This window comes from Cricetulus griseus, chromosome 2 (assembly GCF_003668045.3).
Source record: "Cricetulus griseus strain 17A/GY chromosome 2, alternate assembly CriGri-PICRH-1.0, whole genome shotgun sequence".
Taxonomy (NCBI): domain Eukaryota; kingdom Metazoa; phylum Chordata; class Mammalia; order Rodentia; family Cricetidae; genus Cricetulus; species Cricetulus griseus.
Genome location: NC_048595.1, coordinates 204,518,771 through 204,539,295, shown reverse-complemented (window position 1 = coordinate 204,539,295; position 20,525 = coordinate 204,518,771). Strand labels below are relative to the sequence as shown.

General features: G+C 40.8%; 1 long non-coding RNA gene across 1 annotated transcript; it reads left to right on the top strand.

Moving 5' to 3' along the window:
* The first annotated feature begins 17,297 nt into the window (after positions 1 to 17,297).
* Positions 17,298 to 18,075, top strand: LOC118238235. Its single transcript, XR_004768011.1, has 2 exons — positions 17,298 to 17,383; positions 17,561 to 18,075. It is a non-coding gene; the product is annotated as an uncharacterized LOC118238235 (long non-coding RNA).
* Positions 18,076 to 20,525: the final 2,450 nt, after the last annotated feature.

Sequence of the window (20,525 nt, the reverse complement as noted above, 5' to 3'; positions counted from 1 at the left end):
CCCTGGATGGTGAGGCCTTCCATAGAGTGTCATCAGAGTCTATCGTATGCTTTGGGATAGGGCCTAGGCCCACCCCGGAGTGTCTTGGCTCAGGGAATATTCCTCTATGTGGAATGGGCTCCCAATGTCCACACCTATGCTAGGGATAAGTACTAAACTACTACAGGAGGTCCTGTAGATTTCCTAGGTTTCCTCAATGAAACCTGGGTTCCTGGGTTTCAGTCCCATGCTGGTATCCCAGCTATCAGTCTGGAGACCAGGAGCTCCCCGATGTTCAGGTCAGCTGTTTCTGTGGGTTTCACCAGCCTGGTCTGGACCCCTTTGCTCATCACTTGTCCTTCTCTGCAACTGGATTCCAGTTCAGTTCAGTGATTAGTTGTGGGTATCTGCTTCTACTTCCACCAGCTGCTGGATGAGGGCTATCGGGTGGCATACAAGTCAGTCATCAATCTCATTATCAGGGGAGGGCATTTAAGGTAGCCTCTCCTCTGTTGCTTAGATTGTTAGCTGGTGTCATCGTTGTACATCTCCAGACATTTCCCTAGTGCCTGATTTCTCTGTAAACCTAAAATGTCTCCCTCTATTATGGTACCTCTATTCTTGTTATCTTCTATTCTTCCCTTGACTCAACCTTTCTGCTCCCTCATGTCCTCTGCATCCCTCCTCTTCTCCCCCTCTCATTCTCCTAGCTCCCTCCCCTCTCCTCCCAAGCTCCCAATTTGCTCAGGAGATCTTGACCCTTTCCCCTTCTGCAGGGGACCATGTATGTCTCTCTTTGGGTCCTCCTTGTTTACTAGCTTCTCTGGCAGTGTGGATTGTAGGCTGGGAAGCCTTTACTCTATGTCTAAAATCCACATATGAGTGAGTACATACCACGTTTGTCTTTTTGTGATTGGGTTACCTCACTCAGAATGGTTTCTTCTAGTTCCATCCATTTTCCTGTAAATTTCAAGATTCCATTGGTTTTTTTTTTTTTCCTGCTGAGTAGTACTCCATTGTGTAAACGGTAAATGTGGTAACATTTTCTCTATCCATTCTTCAATTGAGGGGTATCTAGGTTGATTCCAGGTTCTGGCTATTACAAATAATGGTGCTATGAACATAGTTGAACAGATGTCCTTGTTGTATGAATGTGCTTCTTTTTGGGTATATGCCTAGGAATGGGATTGCTGGTTCTTGTGGTAGACTGATACCCATTTTCCTGAGGAATTGTCATACTGCTTTCCAAAGTCTTCTTATAAGTTTGTACTCCCACCAGCAGTGGAGGAGTGTTCCCCTTTCTCCACATCCTCTCCAGCATAAACTATCATTGGTGTTTTTGATTTTGGCCATTCTGACAGGAGTATCTCAGAGTTGTTTTGATTTGTATTTCACTGATGGCTAAGGATGTCGAACACTTTCTTATGTGTCTTTCAGCCATTTTAGATTCCTCTATTGAGAATTGTCTATTTAATTCTGTACCCCACTTTTTAATTGGATTTGTTTGGTGTTTTGGAGACTCACTTCTTGAGTTCTTTGTATATTTTGGAGATCAGCCCTCTGTCAGAGGTGAATATCTTTTCCCAGTCTGTGGACTGCCGTTTTGTCTTGCTGACTGTGTCCTGATGGGGAATGTACTGTGTATGTTTATCTTATTGATTGTTAAATAAAATACTGTTTGGCCAATGAGACAGCAAGTAGACGGGACTAGGAGTCAAAGAGGATTCTGGGAAATGTAGTAGAGAAGTGATGATCCAGGCAGGAAGTGACATAGCAAGGAGACTCATATTTAAGTGAAGGAGAAACAGGAAGGGCCCTCTTTTTCCCCTCTGCTCCTGCTCCAGTGGCAAGATGTGATCCCAGCAAGGAGGGATGCCAATAAGGTGTCTGATAAGATAAGTCTTATAAAGTATATAGGTTTATGATAGTTAAGACTGAGTTAGCAGATGAGAAGTCCTAGTCTTTGGCCAAGCAGCTTTGAACCTAATACAAGTTTCTGTGTATTCATTTGGGCCTAACTCGGGAGCTGGTGTAAAGCTCACACGTGGCGGTGGGGCTCAGGCGGCATTTGGCAGAAAGATTTATTGTAACAGTGTCCTTTGCTTTACAGAAGCTTCTCAGTTTCAGGAGGTCCTGTTTATCAGTTGTTGATCTCAATGTCTGTGCTACTGGTGTAATGTTCAGGAAGTGGTCTCCTGTATCAATCAATTCAAGGGTATTTCCCACTTTGTCTTCTATTTGGTTCAGTGTGGCTGGATTTATGTTGAGGTCTTTGATGCATTTGGACTTAAGTTTTGTTCATGGTGATAGACTTGGATCTATCTGCAGTCTTCTACATGCCACCATCCAGTTATGCCAGCACCATTTGTTGAAGATATTCTCTTTATTCCATTGTATAAATTTAGTTTTTTTTTGTCAAAAATCAGGTGTTCATAGTTGTGTGGTTTTCCATTGGTCTACTTGTCTATATTTTTTGCCAATACCAAGCTGTTTTCAGGACTATAGCTCTGTGTTAGAGCTTGAAGTCAGGGATGGTGATGCCTCCAGAAGTTCCTTTATTATACAGGGTTGTTTTAGCTATCCTGGGTGTTTTGTTTCTCCAGATAGGAACAACCTTTTTATTAGGTCTGCCTGTCTACACTCATTGATATGGTTTGAGTCTCTCCCCACCCCCAGTTAGTATGTTGAAATTTTAATTCCCTATGTGATAATATTTGGGGACAAGTCCTTGGGATAATAACAGGTTATGAAGGTACATATTGCATGCACTGTATTGCTGCCTTTATAAAAGAGGCTCTCAGCACAACACAGTAGGAAGCTGATATCAGTGAACCCAGAAAGTCCTTACCAAACATCAAATCTTCTGGTGCCTTGATCTCATGTTCTCCAGTCTTCAGAACAGCAAGAATTTAGTTTTAGTTGTTTAAAGGTCACTTTGTTTACGTTATTTTGTTATAACTATCTGATGGAGTAAGATACCCATATGCTCTGAAAAATTAAACTCCTTGAGTAATATGACACTTTAAACGCAATGAGCACTGTATTAAGTCTGAAAAGCCACCATCATTCATTCATTAAGCAAGCGTGATAAAAACATACCTTGTGCCACTCCTTTAAGAAAACAGTTAACTGAGTCACAGATCTCACCTCCAAGAAACTTGTAGTCTAATGCTTTGAGAACTGTGTGAAGTGTAATTATGCAACAGTGCTGTAAAATGAATCCCCCAGAGCACTAACAACAGCACCTCACAAGAGCCTGAGCTAGTTAAGACTGTGTGTGTGAGGTGTTATGCTCAGTCAACAAAGGGCTTAAATGAGTCCTTATTGCTGGGCATGGTTAATTCCAGCACTGGGGAGGATCTTTGTGAGTTCTAGGCCACTCTGGTCTACATACAGAGTTCCAGGACAACCAGGACTATAGAGAGAGACTGTATCTCAACAACCCCCCCCAAAACCAAACCAAAACAAATGAAAAAATGAGTCCTTAGAAATTTCTTATGGGGTGGGAATTAGTAATATGTACACACAAAGATGGGAAAACTAAGGCAAAGCAGTTGATGACTTGATTGCAGTCCTACCACAAGAGTAACCTTTAATCTAGACCTAAACCTATATACCCTAGAACCTGAAGTGAAGCATCTAAGCAAGACTTGGGAAAAGCCATGAGTTCCATACATCATGAATCTTGAACACTTGTACATTCTCATTTTCAGAAGCTCCAAAGAAATGTGTATTGAAGTCACATGGCAAGTATTTGACATTTTTATTTTACTTGCATCAACCCCATTGATTAATATCTACATTTGAGAAGTGACAGTCACCTGTGCATGTTCTCAGTGCTGCCCAATTGGCACTTGAACAGGCAGATTATTTACACCATAAATAGAATGGAATGCTTATGCCTAACACACAACAGGAACCGAAGTAGAGCATAAGCTGCACACTGAATTTGGTTTTTGCCACTAAATGGAGTTCCAGTAAGTGGGGACTGTAGTGAGTCACCAGGTTCACTATTGTGTACACTGTAATGTGTGCATAATAAATGATCCTTTCAACATAAAAAAAAACAAATCTCACATTAGAGTCCAAATATATGCATGGGCATTTAATACAGCTGGTGGATTTGAAGTCTGTAAATTCTCCAAATGCAGGATATCTTGATAAGCCTCACTCAGCTTGGAAATTTACCATTAATACTTTTGTTGGTTCAAAGGACTATACTTACCAAAATGCAAACAAAAAAATGTAAATATGTCAGCTACTTAAGTTCCATAGTTGTCCCTTCCTAGTTAGCTAAGTGGAAGTCAAACAGAAGAAGGCCTGTGATCTACAGGTGGCAGAGTGGACTGAGGAGACAGACAAAATGAAGACAGGAAAAAACATCTGAGAGGATCGGTACCAGCTCAGAACCCTCAAGACCAATTCTCAGATCAAGTTCTCAGTACAAAGGAGATTTATTTGTCCCAGAGGAACAGAGGGCAGAGATAATGATCAAACACAGAGGGAGATAGACAGAGAGGGAGAAGGGGAAGGAATCAAGGGAGAGAGGAGAAAGGGGGAAGGGGTATTTGTCTAGAGGGACAAAGGAGTGTCTCTGGGTAGAGGGGAGACAGATGTGGACCACAGGAAAAAAGTAGTTTATAAAGGTAAAATGGGAAACCCCATGTTAGGATGAGGTGTTTAATTTTAATTGGGCATGCTGATTAGATGACCAAAGGGGACTTTTGATTGCTGGACTTTAATACTTTCTTAGCTGGACCTTTGATAGTCAGTTTTAAGAGGAAGAAATGGTCAAATAAGGGAGTAGACCTTGGTGGCTAGCTTTAGGAATATAATCTAATGGTTTTTAGCAAGGCGGAGGGGGGGGGAGTAATGGGGGAGGAAGGCCTGCCAGAGCCATGCTTGCCACGCTCCAGCTGGCCAGAGTCCCTTCATTACCGAGGCCAGAAAGCTGGTTGTAGGATTCTGCCCTGACCACCAGCACAGTCTAACACTCTCGGGACCAACTACCATCAAGGAATTCTCTCTTTGATTCAGGATATGGCAAAATAGGAATATTCAGGGGTCCTCCTGTCATTTGTTCCCTCACAGTCTATTTGCTACCAGCAGGCAGAAGTTAATGAAGCATAAATAGACCATGCCTATGGACAATGAATGCTTTGCTTCCATTTTCTTTAGAATTTATCATAATTGACCATAGCAGGTTTCTTTCCATCACCTATAAGGTCTCACTTGGTTCTCTGGTGTTTTCATCCTCTCTTTGTCCCTGTAGTCTCTTAGAGTAATTTCCCAATATGCAGGTTTTAGAGTCCCATTTACTTCTGTTTTCATGGTTTTCTCTGTTCGGTTCCCCAATTGCAGGATGCACCACTCTGCCTGGCCTCAGGCTGTAAGGTCTCAACCAGCCTGTTCTTAACATTAACAGGCTGAATGTGCTTGTCTTCCATGCTGAAAAGGCACAAGCAGAGTCTATGGACCCAGTCTCAAGTCCAGGCTTCCCTAAATGTGCTCTTGGGTTTTTAAATTAAGAAATGGAAAAGATAACTGTTTTACAAGGTTGTTGTGAGAATGACGCAAAGTATGAAACTGTTGTGGAACAATCTTTTTGTACACTATGAAGATGTGTTGCTCTCATTGGTTTAATAAAGAACTAAATGGCCAAAAGCTAGGAAGGAAGAGATTAGGCAGGACTTTCAGACAGGGAGACCGCTCACTGGGATGAAGAAGGGTGGAGTCACCAGGTGTTATGATATGCACCAATGTTATGATATGCAACTTGAGGTGAGACCTTTGGAGAATCCTATGGCGAGTAAGGAACAAATGGCAGGTAAGAGACAGATGGAGACCTACAGGCAAAACTTATATGGAAAGTTTATTGGGGGAAGGGAGGAGAGAGAGAGAGACAGAGAAAGAGACAGAGACACATGCACACACAGAGAGAAGAGAGAGAGAGAGAGAGAGAGAGAGAGAGAGAGAGAGAGAGCGAGAGAGAGTGACCTGCCTCCCCAAAGAAATAGATTTAAGAAGTCCCTTAAACTGACCAGATCTTTTATCCCCTCCCTGCCGGAGTAAACAATAAAAGATGAGAGTCTTTCACAGAAGAGAAGCCAAGCTGCTCAAAAGGTCCACAGAAAATCCCAAGAGCAGACCAGGCACTCTGAAGAAGCAAAACCCAGCTGAGCTGCCTGGAAGGTCTAGACCAAGGAGGGCAGAAAGACACCCTCCCCCAACGTGTTGAGCTGCTGCAGACTGTGCAGAGTGCTCCAGGTGTGACAGCGAACATTATGATGATAGCTAACCTACATATGTTTAAAGGCTTAAAAAACAACCGTGCTTAAGAGAACTACAAAGCAACGTTGGACTTCAAAGGTTAAGGGTTGTTTTTGCAATTGCCTGGTCTTGAACACTTTTAACAAAACTGTTGTTTATGTAAGATAATAGGTCACAAGGTTAACGGCTGTTTCTGCTTCTGTAAACGAAAACTTGTTTTGCTGGAGATAACCAGGACAATTACAAGACATCTATTTGCAAAACAGTATGTAACCTTCTGATTGCAGGATTGTGTGTTTGCACATAAACAGAATGTAACTTTATGCTCTTGGCCTTTACAAAACCCTGACTAATGTGGTTCAGGATACATTTGGATACAATTGGGAATCCCTGATACCAGCAGCTGAATAAAAGCCTCTTCTTTGTCAAAATATATTCATGGTCAGACTGCTGAATCTCTGATTGACCCCGTACCTAGAACACAGGTTTCCAGATCTGTGAGTTGGTACCCGTGCCGCCATAGCTTTGAAGTGCTACAGCTATCCTTGGGTTATTTCTGCTACTGGAAGGAACCCTTCATCCATATTCCTGTTTCTATCCCCAGTAAAACTCAGGGTTTACTAAGTTGGACTTTGGTGGTATCTGTGCTTTGGTCTGTGGTGGGCTGCCACCTGGGATCAGTAGATATGTACTCCATCTCCCTAGGACAAGTTTTGTCATCCAGCATTGGCATCTAAACAGAGACACAACAGAAGCAAGGATGAGTAGGGGAGAAGTGAGTGCATGGCTCTGGCTATGCATAGCAAAGCAAGCAACTGAGGCTGAGAAGCCTGAGGGTGGAGCATCCATGGAGGAAATTCTGATACAGTTGCCCTTTCCTGGATGGTGTGTGTTCCTGAACTTTTGTGCTATGACAGTGGCTGCTTGGTTCTTGCTATTGGTAGTGAGACAAGTAATTAAGGCTGAGCCTTCAGGATTAGGAATATCTGTGGGAAGAATTCAAAGATGGCAGTCCTTGTCTGAATGGTTTGGGGTGGCATCCCTGCTTGACGAGTAGGATCTACCAAGTGAATACAGAGGTGAGCAACAAAATAAATAAATAAATAAATAAATAAATAAATAAATAAATACAGTTCAGGGTTTAGAGGAAATTTTGCAGTTTTGAAATTAGTACACACGGGTGGAGATTGTGGGCAAGCAGCAGCAGCCAAGCAGCTAAGCCTGGTGTCTGTTGTATGTAGTTATAAATGCATCTGAGGCCAAGATGGTGGCCCAGCAGAAAGTTATGTAAAAGAGCAAGCAGTTGCAACAAGAAAGAGACATAACATCCTTGGTGTCAGTCTCTGGCTTGGCAAGAAAATTAGATAAATGAGAGAATGGGAGGGGGGAGAATAAAAGTAATAAAAAATACTCAAGGGGCTGGAGAAATGGCTCAGCAGTTAAGAGCACTGACTGGATGCTCTTCCAGAGGTCCTGAGTTCAATTCCCAGCAACCACATGGTGGCTCCCAACCATCTGTAATGAGATCTGGTGCCCCCTTCTGGAATGGATGAAAACAAAGCACCCATATACATAAAATAAACAAATATTTAAAAAATACTCAAGTCCAATTCAGAGAGAGAGAGAGAGAGAGAGAGAGAGAGAGAGAGAGAGAGAGAGAATTCGTAGGCAGAGTTTCTCTGTGCCTTGGCAATCACTCCCAAATAACCACACAGAAACTTTGAATTAATTATAAATACTCAGTCAATAGCTCTGGCTTATTACTATCTAACACTTACAACTTAAATTAACCCATTTATATTAATCTACATTCTGTCACATGGCATTACCTCTCTTTCATCTTGCACCTCCTGTTTCCTCTTCTTGTCTGGTTGGTGACTCCTCTGACCCAACTCTCCTTCTTCCCAGTATTCTCTCTACCCTGAAAATCCTGCCTCACCATTGGCCAATCAGCTTTTTATTAACAATAAGAGCAATACATATTTACAGTGTACAAAGATTATTCCACAGCAAAATCTATAATCCAGCATGCAGGTGGAGCATTAACTGTCTAGTGCAAAAAACTACAGTAATCAGAAAATACTCAGTGCTCTAATGTTGAGCTTGAGGTATGGGCCTGTTTTATTTTTTCACCTGGCTACCAATCACCTAACTTGATCAGTTTATCTGACTTTTGAGACGAAATTAACAGCATAAGAAATCTAAGGAAGAATTTACCTTTCCTTCCTGGCTTGCTGTTCTGGTCTACCAAGAGAGTGGGTATTAGGAGACAGGAAGAGATTACCCTTAATTGTTCTGAAGCCAAGCCAAATTTACAAGTTATTAGGGAAAACAGGGCTATATTTTGTGGAAACTTTCTGAATAAATAGGAGGTGCCTGGGAAAGCATGGCAATTAGAGATCAGTTGAGAGTTCAAGGTATGGAGTTCAAGATATAGGTAACCACTGGCATTCTCCTCTCTGTCTCTGTCTCTCTCTGTCTTTCTCTCTCTCTCTCTGTTTCTCTCTGTGTCTCTGTCTCTGTCTCTCTGTCTCTGTCTCTGTCTCTGTCTCTCTGTCTCTCTCTCTGTCTCTCTCTCTCTCTCTCTCTCTCTCTCTCTCTCTCTCTCTGTGTGTGTGTGTGTGTGTGTGTGTGTGTGTGTCCTGAAGCACAGTTGTGGTTGGTTGATGGGTTCAGGTTTAAATCAGTGACATGGTCACTTATTTGGAACTTCAGAGTAGAAATAAGAGCCATGCCATTTGGAATGTAGGGACTGTCTCTTCTGTGTTCTCTTCATTTACTCTTCAGATTCCAATTCCAATCAGACACACTATTTTTAATATTCCAAAGTCTCGAAGTGTCTATTAACGTTTCATTAGTTGACTTATTTTTAAACAGTAATGAGCCATGATGAACATGCTGGTCAGTCTTTATTGTTAACTTGCTGGTGTACTATCACCACAGAAGTTAACCAACCTCTGGACATGCCTGTGAGGGAGTTTCTAGATTAGATTAAGTGAGGTGGGGGATTCATCCTGGAGACAGCAGTGCCATCCCACAGGCTGGACTCGGGAAAAGGGGGAAAGCAAGCCAAGCAAGATCCTCTTAACTGAGGACCCCATGTGGCCAGCTGCCTCAAACTCCTGATGCCATAACTTCCTCCCCAAGATAGACTGTGCCCTCCAGCTCTGAGCCACAACAAGCCTCTCCTTTCTTAAATTGTTTCTGTTAGGTATTTTGTCATAAATTGGGAAAAGTCACTAATAGACACCATCTTGGTTCTGGGAATAGTGGACAGAATTGGGCATCACTAAGTCCTTAGGGCTTTACAGAGCCCATATTTTGTGATACCTGTACCTCGATGTTACTAATAGACAAAGATTTTTGAAGGGAAGAGTGAAGTCATGTGGATGCCTGTGCCTCCAGCTGTTACACTGGTGTTTTCATGTAAATAAGCAGCTATCTGTGCTGCAGACCAATGCAATCATTAACATATTTTAGTAGAATCAACCCTTTTTATGTGAAGAAACCAAGTTAATTCTAAAAGAAGAGTCTGTGGCAGAGGGATGGACTAGCTTGTGTTCTGTCAGGTTTCCCAACACTGCAGCTCTGACAGATCACAAGTGTGCTCACCCTACTGTGACTCCCAGAAGTGAAGAATCCATACATGCTGCCCTACTAAGTAATTCACAGTTCATCTATTGTGTAACATCTTATGATTTGTTTGTTCTATCTTTTTATGCAGATTAATCCTTTTAAACTTTACATTTAATTTTAGTCTATCTTATTACTGTCATTTTAGTGGAGTTTCTGTTGGGAATAAACACAAATACATGTCTCCACAACCTGTTTTCAACCAGAAAATTTCCTATAATAGCACATAAATTTTACTCATCTGTCTACTTGACTAATTTAATACTCTCTGAGAAAATGCCTAGGGAATTCTTTTTTTTTTTTTAAAGAAAACAGAATCAGAATTACTATGTTTTAAAGCACCATCAGTTCTAAGTAATTACTTTTAATTAATTTGAAAACAACACCCAGGTAAAATGGAGAGGGACTCTCTTAAGACTATATAAACGGGAAATCTCCCATTGGAGTATGTCACACTCTCATTGAACTCTTTTCGCCTGCCAATAAGTGCAAGTTTTTCTATTCAGTTCTCATTATCTGTTTTAATCCATTTATTTTCAATATAAGCTACTTTCTTAGGTTTGAAATAAGATTAACTCTCACCCAGAGAAAAACAGAACAAGGCAACAGAGCAAATTGCCTTCATTTTATGTCAAGAACAATAAATCTCATATGATGATAAGATGCGGTACATGGTGATAAATTCTTGGCACAACCACCACTGTTTCCAAGAAAACATGTAAACATTCCATTTCAAGGCTTGCTTTTTCTTTCTTTTAAAAGTTATATTCTTTTTTGTGGTTTATTTTTTTATTAATTTATTTTTTACAATCCAATCCAAGTGTCTCTATTCTCTTCTCCTCCTGCTCCCCCCACTAACCCCCCTCCCCACCTCCTATCTACTCCTCGGAGATGGTAAGGCCTCCTCTAGGAAGTCAAGACTTGCTTTTTGATGCAAAACAAACAAACAAACAAACAAACAACACACACACACACTCACACAAACCCTTGGTCATAAAATTATTTATTTCCTTGGATTTATGCCTCTTCTATATGAAATCCTACAGGATTCATTGTGATGCATTGTACCTTGGTCTCAATTGTCTTGAAAGTGGGAGGCTGACTCACGTGCTCACTGATGCTTATTGACTTGTAAAAGAGAGTCCCATCATACCTTGAGAACCAAAGGGTGGATTAGACTTTTGTTTTGTCAGTACTTTGAGTGAGACTGATTAAATACTACAGCTGTCAAAGATAAAAATGTTGACTTTTAAATAAAACATTAAAATCACCACTTCTTCATCTGTCTGCCCTTCCTGATTTTTCTCCCACATTCCTTTGAAGAATACTTTGTTATACTCAACAAATAGAAAAAAAGTACAAAGGTAGAAACAAAAGTAAATCCATGGGCTATCACCCACTCTCTGTGTCAGCAGTGACAGAGACACAGGGAGCTTATTGTGGTGTGGAGGGTATTTCAGATCCTCTGCATATGTGCAGCTATTAATGTCTAAACTTCCCTCAAATGTTTGCATATTATATATACTTCTAAATCCTTTTTACTTAATACCACACTTGAAATTTCATTTAGAAATAGTCGCTGCTCTATGGCTGCAAGTGCATTTAATACATACCCTATTGATGAAAGCATAGGTGGTATTTGTTACAAGCCAGGCAATAAAGATCACAGTGCACAGTTCCTCGTACATGAGTAGTAAATATCTGATCAAATGACATTTCCAACACTAATTTATACTCCCACTGGCAATGCATAAATTCTTGGGGATTTCCACTTCATAGGTATTATCGATTTTAAAATCTTATTTCCATGATTGTAGAATAGAATTTCTCTTGCTTTGTTCCCTATTTACTTATAAATTCCAACACCATTCATGTGTTTAAGTGATTTTACATTTACCTTTTTATGATTTATCTTCTCATATTTCATATTAATTTTCTATTGGATAGTTCATTTGTAAAAGCTTATGCTAATTAATTATGACTTTAATTCTTGTCATGTAAATTGTTTTCTGAATTTTTATTTCTTGAAGTAGTTTATTACAAAATGCTCATTTTAGGCAAGATATATTTTCTCTGTTTTTTTTAAAAAATGATTTTTTTTTTAATTCATGTGCATGCAAGTGAGCCAGGATGAGAGACCACTGTGTGCGTGCAGGAGCCCACAGAGGCCTGAAGAGGCCATCAGATTCCTAGGATTGGAGTTAAAGGCTATAGTGAGTTGCTGTTGGTGGTGCTGGGAATCTAACCTGAGTCCTCTTCAAAAGCAGGAAAGGCTCTTAGCCGAATCATCTCTGCAGCTTTTCCCCACTCTTAGTTCTTGAGGGAATAGAGAGAGAGGAGAAAAAAAAAAGAACAAAATATCTCCCATGATTCTTTCTTTCTTTCTTTCTTTCTTTCTTTCTTTCTTTCTTTCTTTCTTTTTGTTCTCTTATCTGCCATGTATCCCATGTAAAAATGCCAGAGGAGAGATAATGTGTCTTAAAATATGACACGTGGCTCCACCTGTCACAATACTGCTATTTTACTTTAGAAATGCTTTGCATTTATAATATGGTAAATTGTGACTTAGCTTGAGTTATTATGCAGGTCAGTTAGCCTCATACCAGAATGCTAATTCTCCAGAGGTGCAGCTGTTGTGATTTAAGAAAAGCTGTGCTCTAGAGAAAGATGCCATGCCACCGGGTTCAAGCAGAGGGGGTTTTATTGGGAAATGGGATCATAGAGAGGGGAAGGGGAGACCAGTCTCCAAGGACAGGAGCAGCAGGAGAGAGGAAAGAGGGGCAGAAAGAGGGAGAGAGAGAGAGAGAGAAAGACAGAGAAACAGACGGAGGGAGAGAAATAAAAAGAGATAAGGATGGGAGGTGGGCAGGACCCTTTTAAAGGGAACATAGTGAATGTGCACGGGTGGTGCTCTTAGTGGCTGCAGCTGAGGGCCTATCCTGTCAGAACCCCAAGGACAGGCCAGTACAGATGCCTGAATACTAACATCAGTCCCACATGAAGTTTTCAAAACAATATTCTTTGAAAATTGTTGCTATTAGCTTGCTGAATACTAGAAAGGAACCCCACTGATGAAAGTAGAGGTATTTCAGATATATAGACATATATGTAACATATGTAAATATGCAAATTTTAACCCATGTGGATTTTTTAGAGACTCCATACATACAAGCACAAATAGGGTTTGACTACATTGAGATAACACTCGGCATACTTAGAGTAGATTATGAGTCTTGAATCCTGACAGGGCTCTGTGTTTCAGATGCTGACTTAATAGACTGAGCGATGCTGAATCGGGCGCTATTGATGGAGGAAAATGGATCTTTTTCAGGGATATTATCAAGGCTGCCTCACAGGAAGCTCTTCAAACTTTAGTCAAGGTCAAGGCCCTATTCTGTAGACTTAAGATTACACAATGGGTCAGGAATAGATTTCTCTGTGCTTCTTGATATTGATTTGAAACACGTGTGCTTTCTGTGTTATACACATTTGGAAGATTGTTTTCTTGGTGTATGTGAACATCTGACTCTGTCACAGGTTTGTGGTGGCTATTGGTGTATACCGAAACTATGTTATATATACACCACAAGGTGTAGGTGAGCTAACAACAATTTTTCCTGATGGTCACTTTTTATAATCTCATCTGTTAAATATTTTCCCACCTATTGAAATGGCACTTGTAGTGCTTATCCAGTCAAAATTATCATACATACCTGGTTTATTCACTCCATGTTAGCATCAAACTTTTGATTAGTGTAGGCTACTTTAAGGAATTTTCTTTAAATTTGTTTTTAAGAGGTAATAATTCTGTTTCTCCCTATCACCAACATATAAATAAACTGGTGTTCTGTTTATCTACACATGCATCCATTATCTACCTACCTACATATCATCTATATATCTATGTATCTCCCTATCTATTGTCTAACTATCATCAATTTATCTTGTACATAGTGCTTACTACTTTCCTCAAATACATTAATTTTTAACACTAAGACATAGGTTCCCTTTCTGCTCCCATGGTGTCACTATATGGTTTGTTCTTCATCCTGGCAGCAAGTTTCCCCACACTCACATCCAGCCTCCTGTGCTGGCTTAGAGGTATCAGCAACCTCTTTCAGGGCCCTCGGCATATCCTAAGATTCTGTGGCTCAGCTGCATAGGGTCTGTCTCCTAAATCTGGGAGAAACCAGCACTATCTGGTTGGATCATTAACCACAAGCCTTGTCTCTGTTTCTCCAGACATAGAGAAATTCTTATGCCTACAACTTCAGTATTTTCTTTTAGTTTCTTCACTGTCTGATGTTCTAACCTCTTTACATTTTCCCTGTTAAAATAACTTTGGTTTCTGTTTACATAAATAAAGCATGATTAGTAACTTCATTAGCCATGTGTGTCTGCATGTGTGTGAGTGCACACACGTGCACACATATATGCAGGTCAGACATCAATCTCAGGTATCATTCCTGGGAATTGTCCATTTTGTTTGAGAGACCCAGGCCACAGAAAATCCCTGGTCCATAGCCCCTACACAGCCCCTGAACAGCTCAGCTTCAAGCCCCAACCGAGTAAAAGAAACACACCCCGAATTTGGGACCCGAGCTAGAGAAATGGACACTTTATCCTTAAGCCTAGAGCCAGAGAAAAACACCCCAACTCCAAAACAAGCACCAAAAGAACATACTTGGCTCCTAGATTCAGGACATGTGAAAGAAATTCACCCAGGCCCTAAAATTGTAGCCAAAAAGCCAAGAAGAACCATAGAAAGAAACACAGCTTGGCTCTGGAATCAGAGCCATCTCTGCCCTGGACTCAAAACCAGCCAATCCCCAAGCAGGGAAAACTGACCAATTTCAGGCCAGCAGTCTTGGAATTCCCCCCCTGGGTTTAGAATCTCAAGCTGGAGATTCCCTTAAACTGGGATTGCCCATCACTTCCTGGGGCAGCCAATCACCATCCAGAGGGCTTGGAATTCCCCTAGACCCGGGGCAGCCAATGAGCACAGTCCAGGCTTGAACCTATTCCCCCGGCTGTAACTACGCAGTTTTGGAGAGCCTGAACCAATCATAAGCCTGTAGCAAGGCTGGTTTGGAGTTCCTCAAGTCCTGCCCTTCTGCCTGGCTACTATATAAACCCCCTACTGACCGGCCTGGGTCTCTGCTGCTTTGCTCATGTCAGTGTCTTGCTTATCGCTAACGTTTCAGACAGATGGAGGGACCCGAGTTAACTCTCAAATAAAAACGCTTTCTTTTTACACTGGAGTTGGTCTTACGGTGGCGATTCGGGTTCTGGATTTCTGGCTGAACAGTTTATTTAGACAGGACTCCGGTTGGCCTAGAACTCACCACATAGGCCAGACCAGCTGGCCAGCAGGGTCCTGGTGTCTGCATGTCTGTCTCCTTAGTGCTGAGGTCACATGTGGGAGCCATTACCCTCAGCTTTTTTTTTTTTTTTAAATGTGTGTTCTGGGAACCACACTTAGGTCCTCAAACTTCTCAGGGAGACCATCACGGACTGAGCTAACGCTCAGATTCATTACTTTTCTAAGACAAGAGCCCACACACTTCATTAGCTTATCTAAGATGACAGCAAAATACCCAAAACAGAAAAGAAAAATAAATTGCAATTCTAATTTTGGATGATATGAAGAGAAATTTACACTTGAAAGACAACAAGCACAAAAGTTGAAACATGAAATGACTAAATTGTTGTCTTATGAATTTTTATTAAGGTGTAAGAGCTGAGCAGTTGGGATTTGTTCATCCTTTTAGGCAAGCTACGCCTCCACGGACAGTGTTAGGGAATGATCTTAGCTGCTAGACCCAAGGCACCTTAACCTTACAGAACTGCGCCCTCTCTCCTGCAGTGCTGCAAGGCCACTCACCATCTGTGCTCTCTGGCTAAGCTCCCAACGTGCTTCTGCATAAACTTCGGACATGTAACCTAAGGATCTTAGGTGTTTTCATTTTCCTTGACATTGTTTTTGATTTATTTTATAAACTCTGAAGTTCAAGAAAAAAGGCATTAGAAGACAACAAAATCACTCTGTAATGAGGAATTTGCTCTAATCAATGCCTCTGCATGGAAGTACTGCTTGTTATGCATGCTGCCAAAGAAAGAGCTAGAGGGGACGCTTCCACCTACCCGAGAATCCAAATAGCATCTTCCTTTGTGAAACACCCGCTCTCTGGAAGCACGTGATCTCTCCACTGTGATATTAATAGGACCTCTTTTGCTACTGGAAACATTCTTCAGAAATTAGAACCACAGTTGAATTTCAGGATAAATTGTATTAGGGGGCCTAAATATTTGTACACTGGACAGTAATTTATATTTTGGAGACTTTATGTAATGTGTATATATGCCTGGATGCCAGTGTACATGTGGAGGTCAGAGGAAGTCTTCAGGTAATAGTATTCACCATTTATTTTGTTGGGCATGTTTGTTTAGTGTCCTTTTTCTGCTGCTTGTGCCAGACTAGCTGGCCTGCAAGCTTCTGAGGATTCACCTGTGTACCCCCTCATCTCCAGCTGGAATGCTGGGATTACAGAAATGAATGTTTCCACACCTGGCTTTCTTGTATTCAGGGAATTCAAACTCAGATCTTCATTTTTGTGAGGAAATTGGTTTACTCACCAAGGCATCTCCCTATCCCCAAATAACAATTATTTAATATCCCAAATAGCCAGAGATATAGGTTTATTGTTTACTCATTTTATCAAGTGAGTACATGGTGAGGGTTTATAAACTAAAACTTACATAGCTTTTATTGGATGCTTAATTTTTATTGATAAATAAGATCATTAAAAATGTTAATGAGGTACTAGGTAATGTTTCCATGCATGTGTATACAGCATAATGTTTAAGCCAAGTTACTTGTATATATCTCCTGAACTGTTTACCATCCAAAAACAATAAATATTGTACTGTAACTTAAAAAATATATACAGCATGGGTAGTGGTGGCACACACCTTTAATCCCAGCACTTGGGAGGCAGAGACAAGTGGATCTCTGTGAGTTTTAGGCCAGCTTGGTCCACAGAGCAAGGTTCAGGACAGCCAGGGCTACATAGAGAAACCCCTGTCTTGAAAAACCAAAACAAACAAGAAATAAAAAATATATACAGCATATAATTGTTACCTATAGTCCTCTTAGTATGAACTAGCTGGTAAGAACTTCCTGTTCCTATATAACTATTAGCACTTGTTAGCTAACTGTTCCCTATTTTATGTCCCATCTGTCCTTCTTACCACTGATATCACCATTCTATGCTCACTTCTAGGAGCTCTGTAGATGCTTGAGATAGTATGACCCTTGTCTTTCTGTTCCTAGCCTAGTCCACTCATGCCATTTAGCATAATGACTCCTAGCTCCAACCGTGTTTCTACAAATGAAATTATTTCATTCATTTTGTAGCTGAAGAGTGCTCCTTAGCATTTTCATGGGTCAAGCTGGTCTCAAACACCTGGTTATCCAGACAGGCTCCTGAGTGCCGAAAAGGTAGGTACACACCTTCTCACCCAGTTATGCTGCATTTGTTAGCTGCAAGTAGCAACCAGTATTCTTTGCTTCTGTGTGTTTTTACTATTACTACAGATGTGCCAAATACTGCATGATTCTATTACCATAAACTTTCTAAATAGTAGTGTAAATGATACTTTCTAAATAAAACTGTAGATGATACAACAGTATTTGCCAAGGCCTGGAGGGTGCTGGAAGTGGTGCTGAGTAGCAGTTTCCTCCTGGATCGAAACATTCCATCTCCCAGGGAAGCTTCTTAAGGCAGAAAGTAAATAAAATATCTTCAGGAAGTTCCTGAAACCGGCCAGATTTTCAAGGCTTCTCCTCAGAGTAAACCATAGAGTGCTGAGAGTCACTCTCAGAAGAAATAACCTGAATAGATAAGACGGAGACCAGAGCAGCAGTCTGGAAGAAGCAAAAACCAGCTGAGCTGTCTGGACAAGGTTTCAAACAACAGAGCCCCCTGGAACGGACACTTAACCTGTGGAGCTGCCTTCAGGCTGTGCAGTGAGCTTCAGGTGTCCAACTTTGATGAGTTGTCACTCATTCTGGGTGGGCTTTGAGTGACAAAGACTGTGATGTAGCTGTCTTTGGGTCATTTATGCTCCTGTAAATGACCTCTCACCAATTATGCTACAAGTAACCCCAATAAAACTGATTGGTTCACCAAATTGGACTTTGGTGGTATCTGTACTTTGGTCTGTTTTGGACTTCCGATCTGGGTTAAGTTAAATGTGTTTGTGTTGCATTTCCTCAGCAAAAGTCATATAACAAATGGGAGATTTTAAGTTGGTATTAAGTTTTGGGTATATCATATAATTTTTTTCAACATCTACTGTTTGACAGTAGTGTTTAGTGTCGGCAATACGATTTTGTGCAGTTCAAAATTTGTGAAAAAGGTAAGTCTCACATTATGTGTCCTTACTGCATACAACAAACTAAAACCACAAAGAAATATAAGAAATTAACTATTGGCTCTGTTATTTGATTGTTCTGAAAGGACCATGTTTTTGCATATTACCAAAATTATCCAGATGTACACATTGGATATGTGGAATTCTTTACCTATCAATGAAACTGCTCTAACAACAAACAAATAGACAGACAGACAGATGTCATTAACCCTCCCCAGTAACGGTGACAACCCAGGATGGCCTTGTAGGGTCCTTGAATGTGGTAAGTCTTTTCTGAAAAATAATTATTTTAGATTTCCACCATCAGCTTGTGAGGGAAGGACTAAGAGTGGAAATTTTCTTTGATGATTTAAAGGATGGGTTAGTGATTTTTAATGTTTGGGTTCACCAGCAGTTTTACAAATAATATTTTAAATGATTTTGCATCTAGTTACAGGACATATTTCATTAGAAACATTTGTATTGACATTTTGCTGCTACACTGTTTCAAATCTAAACTGGATTGTGTAGTTAGTTCATAGCTCCATTTTTCTGTAACATTCAGGGTCTCTTAATGTGGTCTTACTTTCTCCAGTAACTACTAACATATTCAAATCACAACTGAGAACTCTTTCAATAAACATGTGGGGAGGAGTCCAAGGGGGAATAGATGCAAAACTTCATAAATTTACAGGAGTCCGGGAGAGGGCAGGGAAGAAGTTAATTTTTTTATTTGTTTGTTTTGGTTTGTGATTTTTGGAGACAGGGTTTCTCTGTGTAGCTTTGGAGCCTGTCCTGGAACTCGCTCTGTAAATCAGGCTGGCCTTGAACTCACAGAGATCCATCTGCTTCTGACCCTGAGTGCTGGGAATAAAGGCGTGAGCACCACCATCTGACAATGTTTTTGCTTTTAGAAATCCAGGGAGCCTGAGTGACCAAATTGGTGTTGTGTAATAATCCTCCTGTACAACATGAAAATATATTGTTCTCATTGTTAATAAAAAGATGATTGACCAATAGCTAGTATTTTGGGGGGCAGGGAGAATGCTGGGAGGAAGAAGGGTAGAGTCTCAGGGGTTTCCAGCCACATGTAGAGGAAGCAGGACGTGTAGAAAATGAGGTGAGAAGCCATGAACCACATGGCAGCATCTAAAGGAATAGAAATGGGTTCATTTAAAATGTAAGAGCTAGTTAGTAACAAGCCTAAGCTATCAGCAGGCTGGTGGAAAAGAAGAGTCTGCCTACAAAGTGCTGGCATCAGTCCTACTTCCGAGCAGCCCTCATCTGGGAGCAATGATTTAAGGGACCTGTGACTACCTGTTGTACACACTCTTATAATGACAAAATGATTCATTAACTCACTTTTCGAAGGACATTTACTTCATTAAAAGTATTTGATGAATGATGCTAATGAGCCAAGAAAACAAAAATCACAATTTTTTTGTCTTAAAAACATGTCTATTTAATAAAGCAGTTTCCTTATGTGTTAGAATAAAGAATCTTGACCTTCCTGTATGTCCCAGAACAGAACTGTCTGCCCTAACTGTGACCCACTGAAGGCAGAATCCAGCACTGTTTTTTTTTTTTTTCCTTTTTTCTTTTTTTCTTTTTTCTGAGACAGGGTTTCTCTGTGGCTTTGGAGGCTGTCCTGGAACTAGCTCTTGTAGACCAGGTTGGTCTCCAACTCACAGAGATCTGCCTGTCTCTGCCTCCTGAGTGCTGAGCCTAAAGGCTGCGCCACCACCACCCGGCAAGAATCCAGCACTGTTAACCTACTTTGTGTCCCAGGTTCTGGGGGGACAGGAAGTGGATCAGAAATAGCCGGTATTCATTTCAGGCATGGCAATTACTTCCGGGGGTTGTGATTGCCTGTCTGCTTGACTGTTCCACTCCTTTACACCTACAGCTCTGCTAGAAAATCAATGGCTTATTTGCCAGACTGGACTAATTGTTAAAATGACAGGAAAAGCTGCCCTTTGTTTCCAGGTTGTTTCTATAGTGAGAACGACTATCACATGGTTTTTAGTCATTGTCTCTTATACCTTCAAAACTTCCGTCTGTCATCATTATTGATGGCTTTCTTCCTGGGCCGTGATTGGGTATATACAGTATATAAAACATGCCTTGTCCAGTATGAATACTTCCCTCTGATCCTTTTAGATGGCATTTTAGCTTATCACTTTAGGAATATTTATTAATAACAGGAGGGCATTTTTCCACTCCCATTT